At 39.3% G+C, this 12901-nt stretch overlaps 1 protein-coding gene across 2 annotated transcripts in view; it reads right to left on the bottom strand.

Moving 5' to 3' along the window:
• ZNF407 (zinc finger protein 407) overlaps window positions 1-12901 on the bottom strand; it is a 773592-nt gene that overhangs the window by 251450 nt on the left and 509241 nt on the right. The gene's annotated exons all lie outside the window — the stretch shown is intronic.

The raw sequence follows: 12901 nt of genomic DNA on the forward strand, positions 1-12901 counted from the left end.
TGCTAGAGACATACCCCAAGCGACTTACAGCTGTAATCGCAGCAAAAGGTGGCGCTACAAAGTATTAACTTAAGGGGGCTGAATAATTTTGCACGCCCAATTTTTCAGTTTTTTATTTGTTAAAAAAGTTTGAAATATCCAATAAATTTCGTTCCACTTCATGATTGTGTCCCACTTGTTGATTCTTCACAAAAAATTACAGTTTTATATCTTTATGTTTGAAGCCTGAAATGTGGCAAAAGGTCGAAAAGTTCAAGGGGGCCGATTACTTTCGCAAGGCACTGTATATGGACGTTTATTAATTGGTGCACCTTTATGAGTGATAGGTTTACATTTCGTTGTACAATTATATGAGTATATTGCATATTTTAAGCACTTTAATACACTACATGCACCTTCTTATTCGGCTTATATTGCACATGTGTATTATTTATTATGCAAGTAGCACTGTATCGTTTTTATATATATTAATACATGTTTAAGTTTTAATGTGCTATTATTACAGGCTCTGGATATAATTGTGTTGCCAATTTAGGAATGGGCAGCAGAGGAGTGTTATTTTGATGTACATTTTCAATTTAGTTTTAGTTGTAGTCTTATGACTAAAATGCCATTTTAGTTTTGGTCGTATTTTAGTCATCTGAATTGTTTTAGTTTTAGTCGTATTTTAGTTGACTAAAATTGTGTTAATTTAGTCAACAAAGCATTTTAGTCGACAAAATTAACACTGATTGTCAGCTCAGTTACCATTACGAACATCTGGGTTTACAGATCCTGTACATGTTTAAGTGAGTTTTTTTTTTCTTAAGTAAAGCTCATGGAAGCTAATGCTTGATCAATAGTACTTTTAAAGAAAACCGGTCTTTCAGTAAAATCTAGAAGCAAAGCCTAGTTTTATGAACTGATGCTGGGAACCAGTTTTCACTTCTTAATCTGATTTCATTGCACAATGTGCAGTGAAAACAGAGTAGGCAATTTCAGTACAGTAGAGGAAATTGTTCAGCTGTACAAAATAGAGCTGGAGTTCAGCTTTAACATGCACCACCTGAACTATTTTGATGTCAAAGTATGGTACTCTGAGCTAAATTATTTTCCGGATATTGAAGTGTCCATAAACCACTGTTTAATTTTAGACATTACTCAATGTACCAAAAACAAAATATTACATCACAAAATAAAGTCCTTAGGCTACACTAAAAAAAAATTGGCCAGGTTTCATTAGATCATGATATCCAATGATAAGCTTAGATTGCAGTGCATTTCTGACAAAAGATTAAAAAAATACACTATTACAAAAAGAGGGGAGCATTGGACTTGGTCTTACATGGAAGACATTTTTAATGTACTGTATGGCTTTGTTAAACTTTATTAAAATAACCGTGTCTGCCCAGAACCAGTGGTTCAGTGACATTAGGACTGTTCAATCTTGTGAGTAAACGTAATTGCCAAGATGTCACAGATCATATATTGGACACTACAAATATTAAATACCTAGATTATTAACACTGACTGTGCCAAGCTATTTTTCTTGCTATGGAATAGATAGTCTCGCTAACCAATAGTTCGTTGGGATAAGCAAGACTCTTAATGGGACAATACTAGGCTTATACAAAAGGATGTAAAGAACAATGGTCTACGGATAAAACACAAGAGAAACAGTGCTACTACCCAAACACAGAGTCGGCAGTCGGCAGAGCTCACGGGTGCTTGCTCCAATCATTTGTCTGTAAGAAGTAACCTATTACAGATTGTACAAAACGCAGATAAAACCAGTTGCCGCGTTTCAGCCTGCAAGACCTTAGTCATGGTCTATGTATCCATGTATTCCCCTAGTCTTAGACAGGCAACTACTGACCTTGGGATTCCAGGAAAAATTTGGAAAGAGGGCTTTGGGGAATACTTACTGGGCTTTGTGGTTAACGTCTTGCACCAAAAGGTAAGGCAGAAAATGGTTTGGAAGCCTGGGTATAGAGATTAGGTGCTTTGCATTTCACAGAGCTATAGACTACTGAGGAGGAGGCCTTGTGAATTTCACACTGTGGAAGTAAAACCTTCCCGCGTGCAACATCTTTTAAGATGATCAAGTGCCTCCCCAAACTGACATCTTTTTTTAAAAAGGCATACACATAAAACGTCTTTTATAGGCAGCTTCAGCTGTCCAGGCTTTTAACAACAAGATTCTGTGCATGTGAATGGAGATTGGGGCCATTCTGTGAATTTGTCTCATGACATTTGTTAGGGCATCCACACAAAAATGTAGAGTAGCAGGTAATTGATGTAATTGCCCTGCAAAAACATCATTTTGATCCAGTTAGTCACAGTTTGACAGAGTGAAATTGCAGCAAGAGCTGGTTGCAGGGCTGGGCTTGCCATAGTAAAGAGATTTTAAGAGTGGTTCAAATGCTCTGTCTGCAGAATCTATAAAGAGGGAATATTTCCAATAGGTACAGTGAGATATTCCTTTAAGACTGATATGGCAGCATCTAATACACAAACAGACCACTGTTTAGTGAACAAAATTTCAAGTAGCTAGTTTGGAAAATATTTTGGGAGGATTGAAAATCCTTTCTGGAGTGATGTAATCATCATAAATTGCCTCTTCTATTTGTTAATAAATGGGTAATGTCAGGGGATTTTACAGGTCTCCATGTACCCAAAGGGGCTTGGCAGAGTAGACAGAGGAGAATCAAGCTGCACAATGCCAAGGCATTTGTGGAAGGCAGCAAACTTTTCCACATTAGCAAACACGTTGTATGAAGCTCCCTCTTCAATTATATAGCAATGTGGGGAACAAAGTTTTTTCTGCAGCTTAGTCCAATACTGCCTCAAGGTCTTCTTTATTCTTACCTGTGTCTGCCTCATATAAGGCAAGCATATCAAGATTTGATTCAGCAACTGTTAATTGTGACATACAGTAGATGCAGAGAGTTCTGCTTTCATCAGGTAGGTCACTTGCTGCATGCCTGAAATAGAGCTAGAACCAGATGCAGAGGTCAATTATAGAATCGTCTCCTACTCCTAAAAAGTGCAAGAGGCACATTGTCACTCTTGGATTAAGTGTTGTGCAGGCCTTCAGAAAAGCGAATGTTTGCCTGTGATTTTCTCACAATTTCTTTTTGCCTGGTCCCCACTATAGCTACAGGTGAGGGCGTTCTCCTATGGTGTACTCATGAAGTAGAAAGTGGGATATGTGGTAAGTGTGTCCAGAAGAAGAACATAGTATTAAGGTTTAGACTGTCCTGTAGAGAATCCTGGTGGCAAAAAAGAGGGAGGAAGCAGTGAAATACCCTCTAAAGGCTATAGGCAGAAGTGATGGTATAATGTGAGACCTGTTGTGTGATGAAACACCTGGTCATCCACCTGAGACTAAGCTCAGAGTGGTTAAATTGTAGCTCCAAAATTGAAAACTTTACAATGAAATTAATAAAAATCAAATATAGCCCCAGCCTTTTACAGTAATGGTCAGAAGGATACCAAGTGATTTTGTCTCAACTGTCCCTGGTGAAAGTCCACAGTGGGCCTAGCCACAAATGGGTCTTCAGGCATTGGGTTCCATAAGGACAGAACATAGACCACATCCTTGGTCCTGTATAGCATCCTGCAGCTTTTGCATGCATTGTACAAATTAACATTACATTACAGGTTGTCTCCACAGTGTGGGATCTGGGTACCACTCCAAAGGTTTTACCGGAGTTGTGCTGTGGAATTAGAAGACAGTGAGAAGATCTGAAGATAAAATAATAAAGGAAAATGTCCTCATACATGCTGTCTTTTACATACCCTATCAGCCATTTATGAAACCTTGATTGATCCCCCTCAGGAACAGAAGGCTCCATTCATTCTTGCTTAGGAATGCAAATTGGGAGTCACGTTCATCAAGGAACAATGTCAAAGACTCCTACTCCTCTCACTGAAGTCTTCAAAGAGTATATCCTTACAAGAAACTAATTTCAAACTCCTCACCAGGTAGTATAAAACCCCTGCTTTTCTTCATGTGGCCTACCCCAATGTTTCAGACACTTGCTGGCAGTTCAGGAGAGGGAACGAGTCACTTTTTTTAGGCTGAGATCCTTTTGGTATATGGAACTAGAACATTATACCAAAAATCCACAGATTATACAATTCCAGAGGATCTATCGTCCTCCCTCCTGCATACCTGGGACATACCTCTTACATACCTTAACTACCGTGAGTATCAGCCCTTTGCCAACTATACAAAAAAATTGTGAAGCCTATCTTTCTTTGCAGTTGGAACTACCGGGGCACCTTACGCCTTTCAGATGAGGGTAAGACTCTATTGCGGAGTTATTTCGGAACAATTCTACTATCCTCCATCATGAACCCCACGGTGGCATCCCCATTCCACACTTTATTTTCTTCCCCTCCTTACAGAAGATCTTATGGTATTAATTGGAATAGTTTTCTCTCGTCTATTTAAGTAAAGACCTGGTGTATTTTTATTACCTTACAATGTTATGCTACATCTGGTTGAGCTCCACAGTTCTTCTCTGTAAATGAATCTGAAGTTTCAATAAAGAATTTGAAAGGAAAAAAAAAAAGAAAAAAAATAGGAAAATAATAAAATAGTTACGCTACTAGGACGCTAACAAAAAGCAGAGGACTCAAAAAATAAGTTAGGGTTATAACCACCTGAATGTGCAAGCCTATAACCCTATGTATACTTTACATGTGTCCTTTACTGTGCAATGAAGATATGTTTTTTTGTAAACATGTATGCAAAAACCGCAAAACGGCTTTGGCTACAAAAGGGCCATCGCATCAGCATGACACTCAGGAAGCAAGCATTTTCAAGAGGAGGGGTCAGTAACAGTATCTATAGTCTAAGTACAAGACTCCTTTTGGGAAGTATACTCTTAGTAACCACCTATTGAGGGGATACCACATAGCTCAGATTAAGGTAAACGGAGTGCCTTCTCATTTGTTGGTTAGGTTCCGGGCTTAATTCATAATTTCACAAATAATGGCTGGTGTAGCAATCAGCTAGGGGGTCCTTGGTCTTCCTTTGGCATACACATTGTATAATGTTCCTCTTAACTCCAATCCTCATGCACCCCCAAAACTTCATGCTATGTGAACTATACTCTAAATAAATACCTGTTATAATACCTATGCCACAGATACCGATAAAATTAACTATGTAAAGTAAAAGGAAACCCAGATTAGATGTGGTAAATGAGTGAGAAGCACTGGCTAAAGGTGCCCTCCTCTTTTTAATGAGCATTTTACTAAGCCACTGGCTTTCTGTAATGTTCATTATATAGCATTACCCAGCCTTCCAAAGGCGCAGAAAATATATGTATATATTTTAATTTCCTATTTGAGGTCCTTTTACATTTTAGATGGTCTTTCCATCAACATTTATAGAAAGCACTGTGCGCATGCACTGTGCACATGCAGCGTGGGGCACACTAACTTGCGGTGAAAGCCACAAGTCAAGACCATCGGAGCCATGCAGTTTGGGTAAGTGTATGGTGTCAGCAAAAATGATCAACAGTGGGTTGTGAAGTACACATAGCTACTAAATTAGATGGGCAAAGTCAAGGAAATTCTGAAAGCGTGACCTAATGGGAATACATTAGCCCTATAGTGGAGAAACACTGCAATCAATCATCCCTATCTGATACTTGTGACTTGACTTTGTCTGGAAGACAACAGGCCAGCTTATAAGACATGGGAGTGGGGAGTGGGTGGGTTGGGTGAACACAAATAAGAATAGGCCACCCTCAACACATATGCAGATAACCACAGACCCAGTGCCCACAGTTCAAACACACCCAGGCCTTTAGAACATTTTTTATTACCAATCTAGGTCTAGGAGCATCTCAATACTAGTACTTCACATATATTCAGCCTAATCAATAATATCTACCATTACTTTTTGTATCTTTTAAGATATTTGACCTAATAATCTTGCTCCTAACCTTGTTTAGGAAATTCAAGGATAAAGGTGTACATCAAGTAGAGTAGAAAACCCAAAACTTTCTTCTGTTGTCCTGACCTTTGCGTACATTAACAAATGTCAGGTCAGAACCTCAGGGTTCAGTGATTAAATGCCATCTTTACTAAGATATCATTAATTGCAGGATTTCCATCACTGTCTTTGTCAAGTAAGGTCCCAGTTCTGAGCTCAACTTCAAGGCAACAGCAAATCTATTACTGCCACGTCACTGTGAATATTTTAGAAACGAGAATAATGACACCCGCAAAAGACTCCCTGCCTAGAAACCATGATTCCTTTTGGCTCAGTGTAAGTACTTTCATTAGAGTCCACACTCTCAGCTTTAACATTTGTTGAGCAGACAAAATGAGTAATTGTTTTAGGTAATCACACAGGCTGTGTACATGATGGCAGAGACAAGATGGAAAGTGGGTTTTTTTCTTAACATCTTGAATTAGTTTCAAGTGTGCCATTTTGCATTTAAATGTAGAAAGACATGGAAACTAATCCTTTATATTCTATTAGAAAACAGCCACTGTCCCCTCTCTCTCATTATGGTGCAGACTACAAGACCTAACAACAAAAATCTATATTATTGATCTAACCAAGTCTCCACAATTATTCTTTAGAAGGAAACACCGACGATAAATTACATCTGCACTGGCTTTTCATCTGCGGTTCGATATAAGTGATCTCTCAGGGCAAGCTGGAGACCTTAAATCGTCAACACCCTTGTCAGAGTAGCTAAAGAGACCTGACCTCCCACCAAATGCATGGGATATTTCTCAATAAAGAACTTTTTAACCTAAAATCTTCTCCTAAGAGGTAAACATCTGGATCATACTTCAGCAACTAGCCCATTGTTATCATCATTCATTTTAATTATTGTGGGTACAGCAAGTCAAACAGATGTTAACAATTTCCCATGATTAGGACAGTTGTACAGGAATCACAGAATATGTCAGCCATGCAAAAAGAAATGGCGCATATTTATGTTCTCTTTGCAAAGGCATGTTTATGCTTTCTGTCTAGTATGGCAACAGATGTGATGTTTGCCTACTCTAAGTTATCACAAAGCACCACAAACAGTTTTTAAAGGTTTGGAATTTTTTTTAATTCACTGTCCAAATATGGGTAATCCTTTTAGCTATTTTAGAATATCTAAACTACCTGTTTTATTGATAAAATATTAAAAGACCCATAGCAACTAACTCTCCCTCCAGCTGGAAAGGCGTTCTAAACACTAAAACAAAACGAATTAGAGATTACAGTTAGAAAACCATAAATTCCCAGCAAAAATGAAGACTTCTGCAACGAACTTTTGATCCATATGACTCCCAACATTCACTACTTGATTAATACATCAACACTTATATTTGTTCGCTTTTATACACATTCAGTTTTTGTAAAAACCAACAAGTGAAGTTCAAATGCTTGTGCAAGAACTCTGCAGCTTGCTAAAGCTGACAAGTGGATAATCGAGAAAGCGAGTGTGATTGTGTGCCTGTCCCCAAGTGGTAGTGCCACCTAATAAGTGCCAGTATCCCTAAAATTAGAATTGCAATGAACAGCCATGAACATAAGGATATCTCATGCTGTTGTTACTGCAGTAATAAGCAATCAACTGACTTCACATGACCCAGGTTTTTTGTTTTTTCAAAAGAAACTCGCACAAATATGTAGGCTGTCACTGTCCACCACTTCTTTCTGAACATGCTAGTCACTTATCTACAAGGCTACTCAAGTGGTCAAATATGCAGATCAGGTACTGTCATTTCATTAGCTGCATATCTTTTCATGTCATTGATGTAGAACAGGGAATCCAAAACTACGGCCCTGCAGCTGTTGCAGAACTACACATCCCATGAGGCACTGTAAAACTATGACATTTACATACATGACTAGGCATGATGGGAATTGTAGTTCCTAAACAACTGCAGGGCCGTAGTTTGGGAATGCCTGATGTAAAAAATACTAAAGCATTTGGATCAATTGCATCTAGGCAACTATTATTTTCAGAATAAAAACCCAATTGTTAACTTTAAAGGAAGTCATAAATGTCCTTAGTCATTTGTTTGTCGTGCTAATCTGTCAGTGACTCAAAAGTACTCAAAGGAAACCTTTCATGGGAGAGACGTGGAGGCTCCCTTTGTTACTTATGCAAATGCCAGTTTCCTGGCTGTTATGTTTACACTCAAGCATCAATACTTTGTGGCCCAATACATGGATCAACCATGCAAATAAGGAATATCTGACAGATAGGCATACTTGTTTCAGGTCAAAAGACTAATATCTTACTGAAGCCAGCTGGTCAGTAGACTAGCCAGACAACTAGCATCTACAGAAGGGAATTGCAAATGGCAACCAATTTCTCCCTAAGAAAACTTTTCTTCTCAAAAATCTTGTGCGTTAGGGCCAGGGTTAGGACTAGGCTTGTGACGGTATCAGATTTTCATGCTGCGATTAATTGATTAAGGTTTTGCCACGGTATACGGTATTATCACGGTATTCTATTAAATTTAAATTATTAAATTTCCACCTCACTTCAATTTCATTGCTGAATTTAGGGGCTTTGGTTCACTTATGCACATTATTATATAGTCAGTCAGTACAGACTCTGTAAACCAGGCCTAAAATAGGTCATCAAGCAGTGTCTGGCCTAACTGGTGATAACTGGTCCTGGCGCTCGGCTCCGATCCGATGGCCTGGTCATTAAGAGGGCAAATCCTTGTGGTCAAGAAGTGGTTAAACCTGAAGGAGGTGTTGTTTATAAATTACTTTACTATCGCTTTAGGCCTGGTTCACATGTATGCGGGTTGGCGGCCCACATTTGCACAGGCATAGCAGCCCATTGATTTGAATGGGCTGCTATGCCTTCATTTTCCGCAGAAAAAAGGTGCATGCAGAATTTTTTTTAAATTCAGTGGCCTTGAAATCCATCCTGCTTTTGCACCATGCGACTAACCTGCAGTTCCTGCTCTGGCAAACTTTCTGCATTTTTTGTATACGTGGGCACGGCATTTAAAAACAGTTTGCGTGTGCAGCAACGGCAGGTAAGTCGCATGGTGCAAAAGAAGGATGGATTTCATGGCCACTGCATTTTTTAAAATTCTGCATGCACCTTTTTTTAGCTGAAAACGCAGGCATAGCAGCTCAAGCCCATTCACATCAATGGGCTGCTATGCCTGTGCAAATGTGGGCCCCCAACCCGCATACATGTGAACCGCCAACCCGCATACATGTGAACCAGGCCTAAAGCAATAGTAAAGTCATTAATAGATAAAAACACCGGTCCTCCTGCAGGTTTAACCACTTCTGGATCGCAAGGATTTGCCCCTTTAAAGACCAGGCCATCGGATCAGAGCGCCAGGACGAGTCATCACCAGGTAGGCCAGACACTGCTTGATGGCTATATAATAATGTAATGTGGGCTGCTATGCGTGTGTGTGTGTGTATATATATATATATATATATATATATATATATATATATATATATATATATATATATTAGAGCTGCACGATTCTGGCCAAAATGAGAATCACGATTTTTTAGCTTGGAATAAAGATCACGATTCTCTGTGTAACAAAAAAAAAAAAAAATTGGGATAACTTTACTGTTACGTTTTTTTTTTTTTTTTTATTCATTAAAGTCGTTTGAAAGACTGCTGCGCAAATACAGTGTGACATAAAATATTACAACAATCGCCATTTTTTTTCTGTAGGGTCTCTGCTAAAAAAATATATAAAATGTTTGGGGGTTCTAAGTACTTTTCTAGCAAAAAAAAAAAACAGATTTTAACTTGCAAGCAACAATTGTCAGAAAAAGGTCCAGTCTTTAAGAGGTTAAACTTCCTTTCTCCCTGGCAGAGGGAAGGAAAAGATACAATGTAATCATTTTGTTTATAGTTACTGGGAGAGCTGTGTGAGTGAATGAGTCATCCAGCTCACTGAAATGTATCAATTCACAAGTCAGACCCAGGAGCAGATAAACTCGGTATTTTAAAAATGCCACAATAACAATACCGTGGCTATGCAATACCGCGATATATCGAATTACCGAAAACCGGCATATGTCTAGTTAGGACTAGTGTTAGGTGATTTTCAGAATGGTGCAACTGGTTAATTTAGTATAATTTGAATGAAGCATCATAACAATAGGTATATTAGAAACATATTGCATGTCTAGAGTATACTGTAGATAGCTAAAAAACATAAGCTTTGGTGCTTAGGTCCTTTTTACGAGGTCCTTAAAAATGTGTTCCGTTCGGAATAACTTTGTGAAGGGGGTAAAAAGATAAATTATTTCTTAAATATTTAATTCTTGGATTTCTGGAAAAAAAAGAGATTTTTTTACTTTTGTGTAGATGTATTCTTTATATGTAACATAGGATCCCGATGAGAACATATCAAATCATAAGGATGTAAAACCAAAAAAAAAAAGAAAAACAGAAAAAAGGCCTTATACACTGCAGAATTAGCCAGGGTATCACTAGGGATATGTAAGATATAAACATGTAAACCATCATCTGTAATTGTGAATAATGTCATATTTTACCTCTCCTTTTTTAAACTCAAAAGCAAGATAAAAGATCAAGAAAGCAGACATAATCAACTTTTCCCTAACATGGGCTACCGAAGGTCAGGCAATGTCCCCAGAGATCCTCCAAACAGTTGACCATGTGCTATGGCTAACCATAGAAAAAAGTGAGGAGCACACACCAAGATAAAGAAAGATACCACCATTCCTACTGCATCGCTCTGTACAAGAGTTACTTTTCAGAGGACTACTGGGATACCTAAAAGTATAAAAAGACTAATAATGAAATCTACAATTCTATCTTTATAAACTGATGATAAGTCTATAGAGGTTTTATTTGGAACTGCAAATACCCTCAAAGATTTAAAGCTGAACTCCAGGCAGATATACAAATACTACACAATGGTGCAATTGTGTATTCTTTAAAAATTATTAAAAGTATTTAACCACTTGTCAACTGCCCGCTGCAGTTTTATTGCGGCAGACTGGCTCGGCTGCGTGAGATGGCGTAGTACTACGTGGGTCTTGCGCGTGGTGCTGGGGGGATGCCGATGCACGGGGCCGGCGGCCGCAATTGCCACAGGGCCCCCACAATCGCTACCCGGTGAAAGAGAAGGACAGTCAGCTGTTTTATCATTTCAGAGCACAGCCTACTAACTACGGGAAAGATTTATGTCATTTTTATTGTTTTTTTTTTTTTTTACTAGTAATGGTGGCGATTGCCAATTTTTAGCAGGACTGCCACATTGCGGCGGACAGATATGACTCCTAACTGACATTATTGACACTTTTGGGGGGACCAGTGACATTACTAAAGTAATCAGTGCTAAAAATATGCACTGTTACTGTAATAATGACACTGGCAGGGAAGGGGTTAACACAGGGCGTGATCAAGGAGTTAAATGTAAGCCTAGGGGAGTGTTTCTAACTGTATGGGGGTTGGGCTTTTGAAATGACCACAGAGACCTGTGATCCTACATATAAGGATCACAGGTGCTCTGTGATCATTCCAGAGAGAAGAACGGTCAGCTGTGTTTACAACAGCTGACCATTCTTCTCTCTCAGCGGGGAGCGATCCCGGGTGCCTGGCGGAAAGCGGAGTCCCCGCTGCCAGGTGGGCGCGTGCTCGCCCCCTAGCTGCAGGTGTGCGACCAACGTACAGTTACGTCGGTTCGCGCAGGAGGGGCTGCCTGCCGCAGTAAATCTGCGGCTGGCAGTCCTTAAGTGGTTAAGGGGGCAAATCCTTTCGGTCCAGATGTGGTTAAGGATGAAACTAGTATAAATACTTAAATTTGTCTTGATAACAGCCTCTGTAATCCTACACAAGGAAAAACACTATAAGCAAATCAGGCATGCTAAATGCAAATATACTGAAAAGGAACATGCTGACAGGAGGAGCAGAGATGAATGAACAGCTGTTCCTTTACTATCAAATCTCAGGCTGGAGGCAGAGAGGTGACCAAGCTGCATCTCTTAACTGCAGCAGAGAAATATCAGGTCACCAGCATGGCTGTGTTGTCTGGAAGTACAGATCTCAGAACAAAAAATACAAATTATTTTGGGGCAGTGCTTTAAGTGGGCCGGTATGCACTGGTAGTCAGTACCACCACTTCCAAATATGGCTCTTGAGCATACCGCGACCTCTCCGTGCGCCTTAGCGTACCAGTATGCTCATTTTGGACATCTGCACCGTCAATTGCCCCCCCCCCAAGAATATTTCCCACTCCAGAGCCAGACCAGTCACCACCAGTGAGTCCCCCAGCTCCGGAGTCCCAGCCCAGGCCAGGGAGGTGCTCTGTGGGGACCCTGATGTGGCATGGGGGGGGGGGGGGCGAAGAAAATTATAGGCTATAATAGAGTACCGGCACCTCTTTTGGGCCACTTAAAGCACTGTTTTGGGGGGAAAAAAAAGCTCCTAAAAACTGATATTTTAATTGTTTATTTAGCTGTTTGCCTGGAGTTCATCTTGAACAGATACATGATTTTTTAGGGGTTTAACCGCTAATTGGCTAATATAACTAAAAAATAAAAGAGTTCCAGCAACGGTTATGCATCTCTGTAATTATTGTATCATTTGCTCAATTTGTTGATCGATGTAGATCAAATATTGTATATTTTAACATTTTGTGTATTCAAATAAAAATTCTTTGTTAATTTTTTATATATATTTACTGACCGTGTCTTATATAAATATACGCATATACAGTTACTCTGTGAGGCACATTTAAATCCTCCTCGGTATAGTTTTACCAAGTTTTTTGGTTTATCTATACCCCCCTCCTTTCTTTGCACATACAACTCATATGGGGGAAGGTGCCATTATACCCTTGTCTCATTTATAGGCCTTGATCTCCCCCTCTACAAATTCTTCCTAAAAAATAAAAGAACAGTATAGAAGGCGAG

This window comes from Pelophylax lessonae (genome assembly GCF_965119305.1).
Source record: "Pelophylax lessonae genome assembly, chromosome: 5".
NCBI lineage: Eukaryota > Metazoa > Chordata > Amphibia > Anura > Ranidae > Pelophylax > Pelophylax lessonae.